The sequence below is a fragment of the Triticum aestivum genome, chromosome 6D, assembly GCF_018294505.1.
Source record: "Triticum aestivum cultivar Chinese Spring chromosome 6D, IWGSC CS RefSeq v2.1, whole genome shotgun sequence".
Taxonomy (NCBI): domain Eukaryota; kingdom Viridiplantae; phylum Streptophyta; class Magnoliopsida; order Poales; family Poaceae; genus Triticum; species Triticum aestivum.
The window spans coordinates 427,669,345-427,685,465 of record NC_057811.1 but is presented as its reverse complement, the minus strand read 5'-3'; positions in this window follow the sequence as shown (position 1 = coordinate 427,685,465).

Below are 16,121 nucleotides of genomic sequence, written 5' to 3'. Positions count from 1 at the left end.
AAACGTGGTATCGACAAGGGTCTTTCCAAATACAAGTGCTATCGCATTGATGACAGAGACACTTTGTTCTTCGAGGACCGGATTGTGGTTCCTAAAGGTGATCTAAGGAAAGTCATAATGAACGAGGCGCACAATTCTCTCCTTTCCATTCATCCTGGAAGTACGAAGATGTATCATGACCTCAAGCAGTCGTATTGGTGGACTCGAATGAAGCGAGAAATTGCTCAATTCGTGAATGAATGTGATGTCTGCCGAAGAGTGAAAGCAGAACACCAACGACCAGCTGGTCTCCTCCAACCTCTTGCTATTCCGGAATGGAAGTTTGATCATATCGAAATGGACTTCGTGACTGGATTTCCCAAGTCCAAGCGCGGAAATGATGCTATCTTCGTTGTCATTGACAAGCTCTCTAAAGTGGCTCATTTCCTTCCAATCAAAGAATCCATCACAGCAGCTCAGCTGGCAGAGCTCTACACCTCCAGAATTGTCTCTTTGCACGGCATTCCACAATTGATTTCTTCTGATCGTGGAAGCATCTTCACCTCTAAGTTCTGGGACTCCTTCCAGAAGGCCATGGGCACAAACATTCGCTTCAGCACAGCTTTTCACCCTCAAACTAGTGGCCAAGTCGAGCGAGTCAATCAAATTCTTGAAGATATGCTCAGGGCTTGTGTCATTTCCTTTGGCATGAAATGGGAAGATTGTCTTCCATATGCTGAATTCTCCTACAACAACAGCTTCCAAGCGAGTTCGGGCAAGGCCCCATTCGAGATTCTCTATGGCAGAAAGTGTCGTACTCCTCTCAATTGGTCAGAGACTGGTGAACGCCAACTTCTTGGCAATGACTTAATCACTGAAGCTGAAGAAATGTGTAAAGTCATCCGTGATAATCTCAAAGCCGCGCAATCGCGTCAGAAGAGTTACTATGATAGTAAGCATCGTGATTTGGCTTTCGAGATCGGAGACCATGTCTACCTCCGCGTCTCTCCAATGAAAGGCACTCGTCGCTTCGGTATCAAAGGGAAGCTTGCCCCTAGATACGTGGGTCCTTTCAAGATCATTGGCAAAAGAGGCGACCTCGCCTATCAACTTGAGCTTCCTTCCAACTTCGCGAACGTGCACGATGTGTTCCACGTGTCACAGCTCCGCAAGTGCTTCAAGACGCCTGAGCGCACTATCAACTTCGAAGAGATTGACCTCCAAGAAGATTTGTCTTATCATGAGCACCCAGTTGCTATTCTTGAAGAAACTGAGCGCAAGACTCGCAACAAGTCTATCAAATTCCTGAAAGTGAAGTGGTCGCACCATTCCGACCGGGAAGCCACCTGGGAACGCGAGGACCATCTCCGTTCCGAATATCCGGAGTTCTTTCAGTCCTAGATCTCGGGACGAGATCCTCTCGTAGTGGTGGAGTGTTGTAACACCCCGCATGTAACTTGTCATATTTGTAACTCCGACTCTTGCCATTTCCGGCTATGTCATATGTTTTTCCCTCCGTTGTTGGGTTTTGTCTTTCGTTTTGTATTTTGTCATGTCATGCATTTTCATATCATGTCATCTTGTGCATTGCATTCGCATACGTGTTCGTCTCTTGCATCCGAGCATTTTCCCCGTTGTCCGTTTTCCAATCCGGCGCTCCTATCTCCTCCGGTGCACCCCTCTTGTTTTCGTTCGTGTGCGTGTGTCAAACTTTTTCGGAATGGACCGAGGCTTGTCAAGTGGTCTTAATATACCACCCGGAGTCTACCGGTCAAGTTTCGTTCCATTCGGAGGTCGTTTGGTACTCCAACGGTTAACCGGGCATCCGCAGAGTCCATTTGAGTATCCAGCAAAAAACCCCTCCAAAACCAGCCCAAAGCCCACCAAACTCTCTTCCATGCTCTAGGTCGTTCGATCACGATCGTGTGGGCGAAAACCGCACCTCATTTGGAGTTTCCTAGCTCCCTCTACCTATAAATGAGTGGGCATCCCGAAAAACGGAATCGCAGCCAAACCCTAGCGATTTTCCTACCGCGCCGCCGGACGCGTCCGTCCGCGCCGGACAACGTCCAACCGCCGCCGCCGCCGGCCCGCGGGCCCGTTCCCGGCCCCCGCTGCCCGAGCTGCGCCGCCGCCCGAGCCCGCGGCCGCCGCGCCTCCGCCGCCTCTCCCGCCGCCGGCCGGCCCACCGCCGCCGCCATCACCGCCGGCCGCCGCCGCGGCGCCCGTCCCCGCCGCCGCGCGCCCGTCGCCTGCCCCGCCGCAGGCCGCCGCCTCCGCCGCGCGCCTGCCCCGCCGCCGGCCGCCGCCTCCGGTCCGGCCCCGCCGCCGGCGACCGCCTCCGGCCCCCTCGCCCCTCGCCTCGCCGGCCCCTGCCTCGCCTCCGGTCGAGCCCGAGCTCGGGAGCTCGATCCAGATCTGTGAGCCCGTTGACTTCTCGCCCCTCTGTTTTTTTCTAAGTCTGAGAATTCTATCCGCAAGTACTCATGTTCCCGATGTGATAACTTTGTGCATGTAGCTCCGATTCGCGCGTATAATATGTCAAATTGTTTGTCTCGTGATGCTCTCCATTTTGTTCAATTGCACCATGTTCATTAGTGGTCATCTTGATACCCAAATCTTCGTTGGAAGAGGGCTAGTTGCTGTTAATCTCTGGTTCTTATCAGAACTTGGAGATTTGTCATTTTTGTATCATTTATTTTGTGCATCTTTTGAGCATGAGCTCTACATGTGTTTTGAAGTATGCCATGCCATCTTTCCAGTGGTATAGTCCATGTATTTTTGTGATCTCTGTGGTGACTAGCACAAGCATGCAAAGTAGGCCCCGCGATATTTCTGATTTCAGGGACTTAGTGATTTCTCCAAGTCTTTGTCTGCTGTAATTTTGTGCCATGTAAACTTGATGCTAAAGAGAGATCCATGCATATTTTGGAGATGTTCAGTAAGGATTTTTTGTAGCTATAGTTGTAATTGATCCATTCCTGCAATTGTTTGCAATTTTAGAGTACCATAGCATGACTCAATCTTGCTCTACTTTTGCTATAAAATATTTCTGGCAGATTCTTAACATGATATGCATTTTCGCCAAGCTTATTGTAGTTGATCCATACATGCTATGCTTTTGTTCTTGCCATTGATAGCTTCATAAACATGCCATATTGCTGTATGTATGCTTGTTTTGTCATGCATTGCTTTGTGGTGAGTGCATCAAGCTCACCAAGATGCCTTCATATTATTGTTTCTGCCATGCTCTGTTTTTCTGCCAAGTCTGAAACCTGTTAACGAAACTTGCTATGTTTACATGCTTGCCATCATATCTTTTGGTCCTTTTTGGCTTAAGGTCAGTAAGGGACTTTTGTCATGTGAATTTAGTAGAACACTACCATGCCTTGTTTTGCTATGTTAAGTTCCTGTAGCATGTTGACTTCATGCTCTGAACATTGCTACCTGATGCTGATCTCTGCCATGTCCAGTTTTTCACTAAGTCTGTGAACCTGTAATCTTTTGCACTTTTGCCATGCTTGTTTGAGCTTGATATGTTGTGAACTAGCTGTAGCTCAGTGTTCATCTTTTGTCAAGCATCTCCTGGAGATTACTTCCATGTGCTTTATTTCTATATTGGGGTGCTGTAGCTTTGTTACTTGTTGCATTTTAAGTGCTATCTTGCTGTTTATCGCAGTTTAGTGTCATCCTTGTTTTGCTTGCCATTTGCAAACCGTGCATCCGATTCCGGTGATCTTTATATCGATTTCGACCGAAATCATCCTATCTTTCCAGTGGCATGCTTGGTTTGCCAAGTTACTGCCATGTTCATCTTTTTCCTTCCGGAGCACGCATATGCATCACATATCATATCTTGCATATCATACATGTTTTGCATCATATTGCTTGCGCATTCCTCGTTGTTGATTGTGGTTTCGTTTGTTTGTGTTCTTGTCTTGGGTAGAGCCGGGAGACGAGTTCGTGAACGAGGAACCTGTCGAGTACGCTTACGAGGATCAAGCTTTCGACAACTCTGAGAATCTTGCAGGCAAGATGACCACCCCTTGAAATCACTTCTATCTTTGCTATGCTAGTTGTTCGCTCTATTGCCATGCTCGCTACCTATCACTTGCTATATCATGTCTCCCATTTTAGCCATGTCAGCTCTAACCAACCTTTCCTAGCAAACCGTTGTTTGGCTAAGTTACTGCTTTTGCTCGGCCCCTCTTATAGCGTTGCTAGTTGCAGGTGAAGTTGAAGTTTGTTCCATGTCGGAACATGGATATGTTGGGATATCACAATATCTCTTATTTAATTAATGCATCTATATATTTGGTAAAGGGTGGAAGGCTCGGCCTTATGCCTGGTGTTTTGTTCCACTCTTGCCGCCCTAGTTACTGTTATACCGGGATTATGTTCCTTGAGTTTGCGTTCCTTACGCGGTCGGGTGATTTATGGGACCCCCTCGACAGTTCGCCTTGAATAAAACTCCTCCAGCATGGCCCAACCTTGGTTTTACCAGTTGCTACCTAAGCCTTTTTCCCCCGGGTTTTCGCGAGCCCGAGGGTCATCTTATTTTAACCCCCCCCCCCCCGGCCAGTGCTCCTTCGAGTGTTGGTCCGAACCGAGCAGCCTGCGGGGCCACCTCGGGGATACACGAGGTCTGGTTTTACTCGTAGCTTGACTTATCCGGTGTGCCCTGAGAACGAGATATGTGCAGCTCCTATCGGGATTTGTCGGCACATTCGGGCGGCTTTGCTGGTCTTGTTTTACCATTGTCGAGATGTCTTGTAAACCGGGATCCCGAGACTGATCGGGTCTTTCCGGGAGAAGGTTTATCCTTCGTTGACCGTGAGAGCTTATGATGGGCTAAGTTGGGACACCCCTGCAGGGTATTATCTTTCGAAAGCCGTGCCTGCGGTTATGAGGCAGATGGGAATTTGTTAATGTCCGGTTGTAGATAACTTGTCACTTGACCCAATTAAAATACACCAAGTGCGTGTGTAACCGTGATGGTCTCTTCTCGGCGGAGTCCGGGAAGTGAACACGTCCTGTGTTATGTATGACGTAAGTAGGTGTTCAGGACCTCTTCTTGGTCATTGCTAGATGACGTCCGTTCCATTGCTTCTCTTCTCGCTCTCATTTGCGCAATGTAGCCACCATATATGCTTTTGCCGCTGCAGCTCCACCTCATTGCACCTCTTGTCCTATAAGCTTAAATAGTCTTGATCTCGCGGGTGTGAGATTGCTGAGTCCCCGTGACTCACAGATTCTACCAAAACAGTTGCAGGTGCCGACGATGCCAGTGCAGACGTTGGCGTCGATCTCAAGTGGGAGTTCGACGAGGAACGTGGTCGTTACTATGTGTCTTTTCCTGATGATCAGTAGTGGAGCCCAGTTGGGACGATCGGGGATCTAGCATTTGGGGTTGTCTTATTTTCATCTGGATTTTGACCGTAGTCGGTCTATATGATTGTATCTCGGATGATGTATGATGATATTTATGTATTGTGTGAAGTGGCGATTGTAAGCCAACTCTTTATCCCATTCTTGTTCATTACATGGGATTGTGTGAAGATGACCCTTCTTGCGACAAAACCACTATGCGGTTATGCCTCTAAGTCGTGCCTCGACACGTGGGAGATATAGCCGCATCGTGGGCGTTACATCGGGTCACTGTGGGACTATCTTACGCGAGAAGCTTGGCCGGGGTTAGGCTAAGGTCTGGTGGTTTGGTTAACCTAGGTTTTCTTTTGACCTGGCTAAGATAGGGTTAGCCAATGGTCAGCCTGGCTCTGATACCAAGTCTGTCAGGACCGGATTTTCGGGATATTAATTTCCCAGAAAACGGCCTTTGTGCTTACCAGCCCCAGGATTACTGTTAGCTGATGAGGCACCAACTTGATACAAGAATTCCAAGCAAAGTACAAAATATGTAGTACAAGACCATTGTGGCCTAGGAGTACAACAGTTGGTTTCTTAGTGGTTGATGGCGGAAGCGGTTTGTGGTACATCTGCATCTATAGGACTCCATTTCCCACAAGAACAGCTGACCAGGATAACTCCTATCTTCACGAGGCTGCTGACATCATTGCGTAGGTTCCGGGGCTGTCATCGCAATGGTTATCTCCATGCGCGAAATCTGGCCAAGACAATAGCCAGGGACAAGCCAATGAGTACGTTTGAATGTACTCGCAAACATTATGAACACGGGTAGAATATAATAAGGGATAATCACGCTCCGAAATATTTTATGATCACAACGTCTATCACGAAATAAATGAAATCCATGATGCTCGCAAGCAGGTAAAAATATGAATATGCAACGCGAAGTAGAAAATAGAAAGCACTATTCGAGTGTCTGAAGTGACGCCTCAAAAAAGGATAATAATATAAGTCATGCCTCAGTCGGGCGTCTGAGCGACACCACATAAAGGGCTTATGAATAATAAATAAATGACAAACATGCCGCAGTCGGGCGTCTGAGCGACACCACATAAAGGGCTTATAAGGAATAAATAAATAACAAGCATGCCGCAGTCGGGCGTCTGAGCGACACCACAGAGAGGGCTTATATAAGAATAAATAAATAACAAGCATGCCACAGTCGGGCGTCTGAGCGACACCACAGAGAGGGCTTATATAAGAATAATCACAGTGTGTATCCAGGAGGTAGAACCATCCCAGGGATACTCAAAAATTCAAATAATGTAAATGGTTAGTCCATAATAATAATAAACATAATCCTCATATGTCATAGGTCATAATCAAAATTCTAGTCTAGCCGTTTCTCCATCCGAAGACCGTTACTAGATTCTAGTTTAGCCGTTTCTCCATCCGAACACCGTTACTATGATCCAGTTTATCCGTTTCTCCATCCGAACACCGTTACTATGGTCCATCTCAGACTGAAGTCCTTACCCATGGACATGGCTATCCGAATAGATATAACCTCTGCAGAGGGTGTACTTTTTACCCACGAGTAACGGATTTATTTAGTCCATCGGGACTAATTCCGCCTACGACCTTTTAATTGAAAACGCGCCTGACCTGCACACACCAGCTTAACTAACCGGTGTCTGGAATCACCCACGACACCTGCCAAGCAAAACTCTAAGTGGGGAGGCTACAACCTCGACGTAGCATGGGATCAAATTTATACCGCGCGCTCTAAGGGGTGCCCCCCTCTCGGTCCCAACCGGAAACACCCATGCCCCCGGACCAGGTGGCATGCCTACCGGATGCATCCGGTATCTTCCACCATGGCCTCTCTGTACGGTGTGTGCTTTGGTAAGGGGTTGACAACTTACTGAACCATACCCTACCGGCAGGGACAAGTGGTAGTACAAAACAAATAGGGGAAATTACTAATCAAGACTCGACCTACGGCCGATTCAGGAGGTCCAAGTATTCTCCGAATGATTAGCATAACCAATATATTCACATGACAGACTGAATCACCGCTCATCAAACCTCATCATGCCATACCGGACACACTCGTCCCGACGAGGAACTAGGGACAAGCTCGTGTCTACCCAAGACCACGACTTTCCCGGCTTCCTGCCGGTATGCATGAAAAGCTCGCGAGAATGATCACTATCACTAGCATAACCATTTACTAACAGTGAAGCATCTTCAGAATGCACTCAGGTGTGTGACTTATCGTTACATAAAAATAACGTATGCTCCAAGTCCAGGTGTTGTAACCGTATCAAAACACCACACAAAAACATTATACCAGAGTTCAAAATGCTTGCCTTCAAGAGTATGCAAAGGGTGCACTTTTTGAAAGTTTTCTCCTCCCTCCATTTCCTATTTTGAAAAATATATTCAAATTTCAAACACAGTGCAAAAAGTTGTCCCAAATATTTTTGAAATAAATCTTAAAATAAACTAGATGAAATTTGAGAGAGGTAGGAAAAAGAATCAACTCATTTGGAGTTTTATTTTAAAAGATATAGCCAGTCAAAGTTCTGTTTTTAATAAAACCAGAAAAAGAAAATGTTTCGATACGGAATACGCTTTCGAGGCATTGGAGACGTACTCTAGGGTTTTACGCGACCATTTGAACTCGTGGAGGCGGGGCTGGGTCACTGACAGTGGGTCCAGGGGGCCCACTGGTCAGGTTTGACTATTCCCCCCTCTCCCTCCTCTCCTCTGCCCGAACGGGAGCGGGACTCCGGCGATCGCCGGCGACGAACGGCGGCTCCTTGAGGGCACCTGAGGGCAGGGATGGACCCGCCAGACCGGGGCGGTCCTCTCGGTGGTCGTTGGGTCGACGGTGGTGGGAGGAGTCGCCGGCGGCGAGCTCCGCGGCGGAGGGGGCTACGGGAGTGAAGTGGGTTTTGGGCTCCGGTGGTTTCCGATCGAGGCTGAGGCGCTGGGCAGCTCCGCAAGAACAAGGGGAAGCGAGTGGTGGCGCTGGATAGGCGGGGGAGTGTCTGGTTGCGGCGAATGGCACCGGAAGGCAGCGGCGGCCGAACCGGCCGGAGGTGGGGGAGATGGCCTCTTCCGGTCAATCCACGGCTAGGGGGGCACTAGGGGAAGGGCCTGAGGTCGCCTGAGCGCTCGGATGGGCTCGGGGTCTCCTTTTATAGGCGTTCGAGGCTGGTCCCGCGGCGGCCGAGGATAAGAACGCCGGCGACCGTCGCTCTGTAGCCGCAGGGCGACGTGGCGGTGACGAGCGCGTGCCGACGGGCTCCAGGATAAGCTTGAGCTGTTCACAGGGGCAGCTGGCGCGCGCGGGTGGCTTGGGCGGCGTCGACCATGGCAGGAGCTCACTGCCGACGCCGGCATGCCGCCAAAGGCCCTGACGGCGGCGCTGTAGGGCGCCAGGGGTGGCTTGGCTGGTACTGGCGAGTGGGCGAGGATAGTGCGGGGCTCTGCAGGCGAGCTAGGGCCAGGGACGGGACGCGGCGAGGGCGGCAGTGCGACGCGGCGGCTTGGTGCGCGCGCGTGCAAAACGTGCGCTCTGGGCGCGCCCAGAGCACGCATGGGACGTGCTCGACGAAATGCCAGGGCAGCCTAGAGTGAGAGAGGGAGGCTGGTAATTAACAGGACTAGGTTAGGAGCAGCTAGGGTCTTAGTGGACAAGGTTGCTGGGTCAGAGGATCAAGATCACAATGCAAACTAAAACTTATGTCAAAACTGACTGTGCACACCAAGTGTTCGACAGAATGCCAAGTGCACTTAGGCAACTCTTGGAGTGGCCAAAATCTCCAGATCAGGGTCTCTCTAGATGTAGGTGATGATGGCAAGATCATTTGGGCAAAACCAGAAACTTGCTAGTGCAAGTTTTGCAAAACTACAGTTTTGGACAGAAAGGAAAAGGTCTCATTGTATGCACTTAAAATCCTCCAATGGGTCCAATCTCCTGGACTTAAGGGTTTTGCAGGGAGGGCTACAAGCAGAAAAAGGCTCATGGGCACTAGAGCAGAATAAAATAGGGTTGCAGTACAAATCACCAAACTGGACCAGAATGAAAAAGAGGTTGATTCACTCAAAAATTCCAAAGAGCATCCCTGCGTTTTAGCATAAAGCTGAATCATATGCATCTACTGACATCTCCAAACACTTGGAAGAATTTTTAAGGGAATATTTAAATAGGTTGTAGTGCAAAAATGACTACTGGACCAGATTTGAAAAGTTGATGTAGAGCTCAAAATCTCCAATAACCAAAAGATATTTTTGCATAAAAGTGATGTGGAAACATCACATGACATCCCCAAATTTTGGTGAAATTTTTAAAAGCATTTATCAAATGGTTGTAGTGCAACAGAGACTCCAAATTCATGAAAAATTATTTTAAAAGAATAAAGCTCAAGAAAAAGCAAACCTTGCAATTAAATCCACTGATAAAGAATTGTTTCATAAAGAGAGCATACAAGTCCAATAATACTTTAGGAAAGTTTTCCACTTGAGGTAAAAACCCACAATATCAAAAGGGTAAATCTTCACAAATGGAAAAGTTTAATTTCCTGGCAAAAGTTTTAATTAATAAAACAAGGTCAAAATTTTGGGGTGTCACACGCCGCTGACAGCTCGGACCCTCCAGCTATATCTTCGCATGCAAGGAAGTGCGTCCTTATTACGCACAAAAAAATGAATACTCCCCCTGCTAGCTGGGACCCAGTATAATGGCAGGCTGACTTGTGGGCTTACTAAGTTGACGGGGGCGGAGGGCTTTGTCAACTTAGTCAATATGCACGATTCTAGCTCCAGTGACCGTACGATGTCCATCCAACGGCCGTAGTGCTTCTTCAACCTCTGGTCTTCTCGCTCCAGCCACCCAAACCAGCGCCGGTCGTGCCTCGTGCTCCTGCCTCCCGTGGCCGGCTGCGATGCGGCGGAGGCCTCACTGCCCCTACTACTCCCACCGCTGGCCAAGCCATCCCTCTACCCACCCACACCCCCTGTTATTCTGCGGCGACCACAGCCTCACACCGCAGCGAACCAGTGAACCCTCATACTCGTCTCCGTGTGGGCATCCACTGCTGCGTCTTCCCCGGCTCCGCATCGTCCCCTTCCTAGGCCTCGCCGTCATCCACTGCCCTGGTGCTCTCGGCGCGGCGTGGTCAACGTGGTCAAGGAACGACTTCCATCAGAAGAGTACTGTACGTGGAGAGGCTGACAGCTGGGTCCACGGCAGCCGCAAGGAAGTGCCTTCTTATTACGCAGAAAATAATTATTTCTCCACCTGACAGCAGGGACCTGACACGTCTCCAACGTATCTATAATTTTTTATTGTTCCATGCTATATTATATTCTGTTTTGGATGTTAATGGGCTTTATTATACACTTTTATATTATTTTTGGGACTAACCTATTAACCGGAGGCCCAGCCCAAATTGCTGTTTTTTGCCTATTTCAGTGTTTCGCAGAAAACGAATATCAAACGGAGTCCAAACGGAATGAAACCTTCGGGAACGTGATTTTCGGAACAAACGTGATCCAGAGGACTTGGACCCTACGTCAAGAAAGCAACCAGGAGGCCACGAGGTAGGGGGCGCGCCTACCCCCCGGGCGCGCCCTCCACCCTCGTGGGGCCCACGTTGCTCCACCGACGTACTTCTTCCTCCTATATATACCTACGTACCCCCAAACTACCAGATACGGAGCCAAAAACCTAATTTCACAGCCGCAACCTTCTGTACCCGTGAGATCCCATCTTGGGGCCTTTTCCGACGCTCCACCGGAGGGGGCATTGATCATGGAGGGCTTCTACATCAACACCATAGCCTCTCCGATGATGTGTGAGTAGTTTACCTCAGACCTTCGGGTCCATAGTTATTAGCTAGATGGCTTCTTCTATCTCTTTGGATCTCAATACAAAGTTCTCCACGATTCTCGTGGAGATCTAATCGATGTAATCTTCTTTTGCGGTGTGTTTGTTGAGATCGATGAATTGTGGGTTTATGATCAAGTTTATCTATGAACAATATTTGGATCTTCTCTGAATTCTTTTATGTATGATTGGTTATCTTTTCAAGTCTCTTCGAATTATCAGTTTGGTTTGGCCTACTAGATTGATCTTTCTTGCAATGGGAGAAGTGCATAGCTTTGGGTTCAATCTTGCGGTGTCCTTTCCCAGTGACAGCAGGGGCAGCAAGGCACGTATTGTATTGTTGCCATCAAGGATAACAAGATGGGGTTTATATCATATTGCATGAGTTTATCCCTCTACATCATGTCATCTTGCTTAAAGCGTTACTCTGTTCTTATGAACTTAATACTCTAGATGCATGCTGGATAGCGGTCGATGTGTGGAGTAATAGTAGTAGATGCAGGCAGGAGTCGGTCTACTTGTCGCGGATGTGATGCCTATATACATGATCATACCTAGATATTCTCATAACTATGCTCAATTCTATCAATTGCTCAACAGTAATTTGTTCACCCACCATAATACTTATGCTCTCGAGAGAAGCCACTAGTGAAACCTATGACCTGGCGGTTTACCGCCGGACGGGTCATGATGCCCAGATATATAGCCAGGGTTTATAACCAAGGCTGTAAAAAGATAATCAAATATGAAAATAATTGATACCTATGACCTTGAATCACAACGTTGGCTGACCAACGTTGGTAGTCAGGGTGATAACCCCAATCTTGAGGAATGATAACTCTTTTCATACCATGCCGGTTTATGATAAAACCGTGCCAAGTTGTGGTAACCACCAGTTTATTCAATGCTGGCTACTTAGAGTCGAAACTAGACTGGGTTAAGAAACTCCGGGTTATGAGTGATTACGTACTGACAACTCGTAGTTGACAGCCTAGCCGGGTTGATGAACACCGGTTCATCAAAAAATATCATAAGTCTTGTCAAAAGAGAGAAAACTTGGCAAAAAGCAAATGAAAACTTGTAGTCGAGGCTTTTCATGGGCTGCCAGGCCACTGAGTTAAACCATTTTACAAAGCCTTTTAAGATGGTCCTCAATCCTTAACCAATTGTCATTTTAACTTGACAAGTTCAGGGTCTTATCAGAGTAACTTGTCAAAGTTCGACGGGTCATACCAGGTTTACCTGGGCGGACTGACTTACTTAAGAAGGCAGGCTAACCCGGGGTTTTAGGTGTATACACCAGGCTTCCAAGCCGTGGCTTGATAGCCTATTACAAGTGTAGATTCTTTGTTCATTGCGACAGCAAAGAATCCCCAAGTAATATTTTGAGCTGTGCTCAGTGGGTGCCTATGTTTGAGTTGTTGGTGTGCAACACTCTCTTTGGCCCCGGAGTAATTTGGCTTTGAGCCGATCAAGAGGTGTGACTATGGTTCGAATACGACCAAGCCCCCAAGTGATATTGTGGCATTGCGCCGATCAAGTGGTGTAGCTATGGTTCAAATGCAACCAAGCCCCCAAGTGATTTTTATATAAAGCTTTAATAAGCTGAATCAAGGGGTAAACCGGACGCCGCTTTATGAACAGAAGCCCCCATGTAACCACACATGATATAAGAAAAACAACAAATACCCCGCTTTAGCTGAGGCTCCGGTTTATTATATTAATCATAATATATACATTGTCATAACTATGTACATGAGCAGAGCCTGTGGCTCAAGCATAGTAAGGCCGAAGATGAGCAATATTCCATGGCCGGTCGGTCTCCTCCTCCGATTTACGTGAGTCTTTGCGCTCTCGAACATCTATCAGGTAGTATGACCCGTTGTGCAGATTCTTGCTGACCTCAAAAGGTCCTTCCCAAGGTGGGGATAACTTGTGCATATCCGTCTGATCCTGGATGAGTCGGAGCACTAGATCGCCTTCTTGAAAAGTTCTGGTTCTAACCCAGCGGCTGTGATAACGCCGTAGATCTTGCTAATAAATCTCCGAACGGGCTGCTGCAATGTGACGCTCCTCATCTAACAGGTCAAGTGCTTCTTGTCGTGCCTTCTCATTGTCAGTTTCAACATACGCCGCTACACGAGGTGAGTCATGACGGATGTCACTAGGGAGAACCGCCTCCGCTCCATAAACCATGAAAAATGGCGTGTAACCCATCGATCTGTTGGGTGTGGTATTGATGCTCCATAACACAGAAGGTAACTCCTCTACCCAACAACCCGGCGTCTGTTGCAAAGGAACCATAAGCCGGGGTTTGATGCCTCTCAAGATCTCTTGATTGGTCCTCTCTGCTTGACCATTGGACTGGGGGTGAGCCACTGATGATACGTCAAGCCGGATGTGCTCACGTTGACAGAACTCCTTCATGGCACCTTTTGACAGATTGGTACCATTATCTGTTATAATGTTGTGTGGAAAACCAAACCGAAAAATCACCTTTTGGATGAATTGAACCGTCGTGGCTGCATCACACTTACTGACTGGCTCTGCCTCCACCCACTTCGTGAACTTATCAACCGCCACCAAAAGGTGGGTCTTCTTGTCCTTGGATCTCTTAAAGGGCCCAACCATATCCAGCCCCCAAGTTGCAAACGGCCAAGTGATTGGAATCATCCTCAATTCCTAAGCCGGTACATGAGCGCGTCGTGAGAATTTTTGACATCCATCACACCTTTTGACCAAGTCCTCGGCATCAGCATGAGCCGTCAACCAATAGAAACCGTGACAAAACGCCTTGGCTACCAGAGATTTTGAACCGGCGGGTGACCACAATCTCCTTCATGGATCTCACGCAAAATTTCGCAGCCTTCTTCAGGAGACACGCAGCGTTGAAACGCCCCTGTCACACTGCAATGATGTAACTCTCCATTGATAATAGTCATGGACTTGGACCGCCGGATTATCTGCCTGGCCAAAGTTTCATCTTCTGGTAACTCGCCCCGGTTCATATACACCAAATATGGAACCGTCCAATCCAGGATAATATGAAGAGCCGCCACCAACTGAGCTTCCGGATCAGGAACAGCCAAATCCTCTTCGCCAGGGAGCTTGACGGACGGATTATGCAGCACATCCAGGAAAACATTGGGTGGAACCGGTTCACGCTGGGAACCCAAGCGGCTTAAAGCGTCCGCCGCTTCATTCTTCCGCTGGTCTACATGATCGACCTTATAACCTTTGAAGTGACCTGCAACAATATCCACCTCTCGACGATACGCTGCCATGAGTGGGTCCTTGGAATCCCAAGTACCGGACACTTGTTGAGCCACCAGGTCCGAATCACCGAAGCACTTAACTCGGCTTAGATTCACCTCTTTAGCCATCCGAAGACCATGGAGTAGAGCCTCATATTCAGCTGCATTATTAGTGCAAGGGAACATTAAACGGAGAACATAATAAAACTTATCACCTCGTGGGGAAGTTAATACGACCCCAGCCCCCGAGCCCTCCAATTGCCTGGACCCATCAAAATGAATAGTCCAATAAGTATAATCCGGCTTCTCTTCTGGCGCCTGTAGTTCTGTCCAATCATTGATGAAATCCACCAGTGCCTGAGATTTGATCGCCGTCCGGGGCATATATTTTAACCCGTGAGGCCCAGCTCAATAGCCCACTTAGCAATCCGGCCGGTTGCTTCCCTGTTCTGGATTATATCCCCCAAAGGAGCAGAGCTGACCACAGTGATGGGATGACGTTGGAAATATTATTTAAGCTTCCGGCTTGCCATAAAAACTCCATACACCAGCTTCTGCCAATGTGGGTACCTTTGATTGGACTCAATAAGCACCTCACTGATATAATAACCGGCCGTTGAACCGGATACTCCTTTCCGGCCTCCTTGCGTTCCACCTAGCCACGCTAACAGCCCGGGCGTTAGCTGCCACATATAGCAACAATGGCTCCTTATCAACAGGAGCAGCAAGAACCGGCGGATTAGCAAGCTGCCGCTTTAACTCCTCAAATGCTTCATTGGCGGTGTTACTCCAGACGAAGTTATCCGTTTTCTTCAGCATCTGATATAAAGGGATGGCCTTCTCCCCAAGGCGACTGATAAACCGGCTCAATGCGGCAATCCGGCCTGCCAGGCGTTGAACATCATTGATACACTTCGGTTTAGCCAAAGAAGTTATAGCCTTGATTTTCTCCAGATTAGCGTCGATGCCTCTGTTAGGTACCAGAAAATCCAAGAGCTTGCCTGCCAGTACACCAAAGACACACTTGGCCGGATTAAGCATCATTTTATAAGCCCGGAGGTTATCAAAGGTCTCCTTCAAGTCATCAATCAATGTCTCCTCCTTTCTTGATTTCACCACAATATCATCCACATAGGCATGAACATTGCGGCCGATCTGATCATGAAGACAATTCTGCACACACCGCTGATAAGTCGCCTGGGCACTCTTGAGCCCAAAGGGCATAGACACATAGCAGAAGGCTCCAAAGGGAGTTATGAAGGTTGTCTTCTCCTGGTCCTTAACCGCCATTTTTATCTGATGGTAACCAGAATACGCGTCCAGAAAGCTCAAACGCTCGCAACCTGCCGTAGCATCAATGATTTGATCAATACGAGGGAGGGCAAAAGGATCTGCTGGACAAGCCTTATTGAGATCTGTGTAGTCCACACACATACGCCAAGTGCCGTTCTTCTTGAGTACCAGCACCGGATAAGCTAACCACTCAGGATGAAACACTTCGATGATAAACCCCGCCGCCAAGAGCCTGGCAACTTCCTCATCGATAGCCTTGCGCCTTTCTTCATTGAACCGGCGAAGAAATTGCTTGACCGGTTTATACTTGGGATCAACATTGAGAGTGT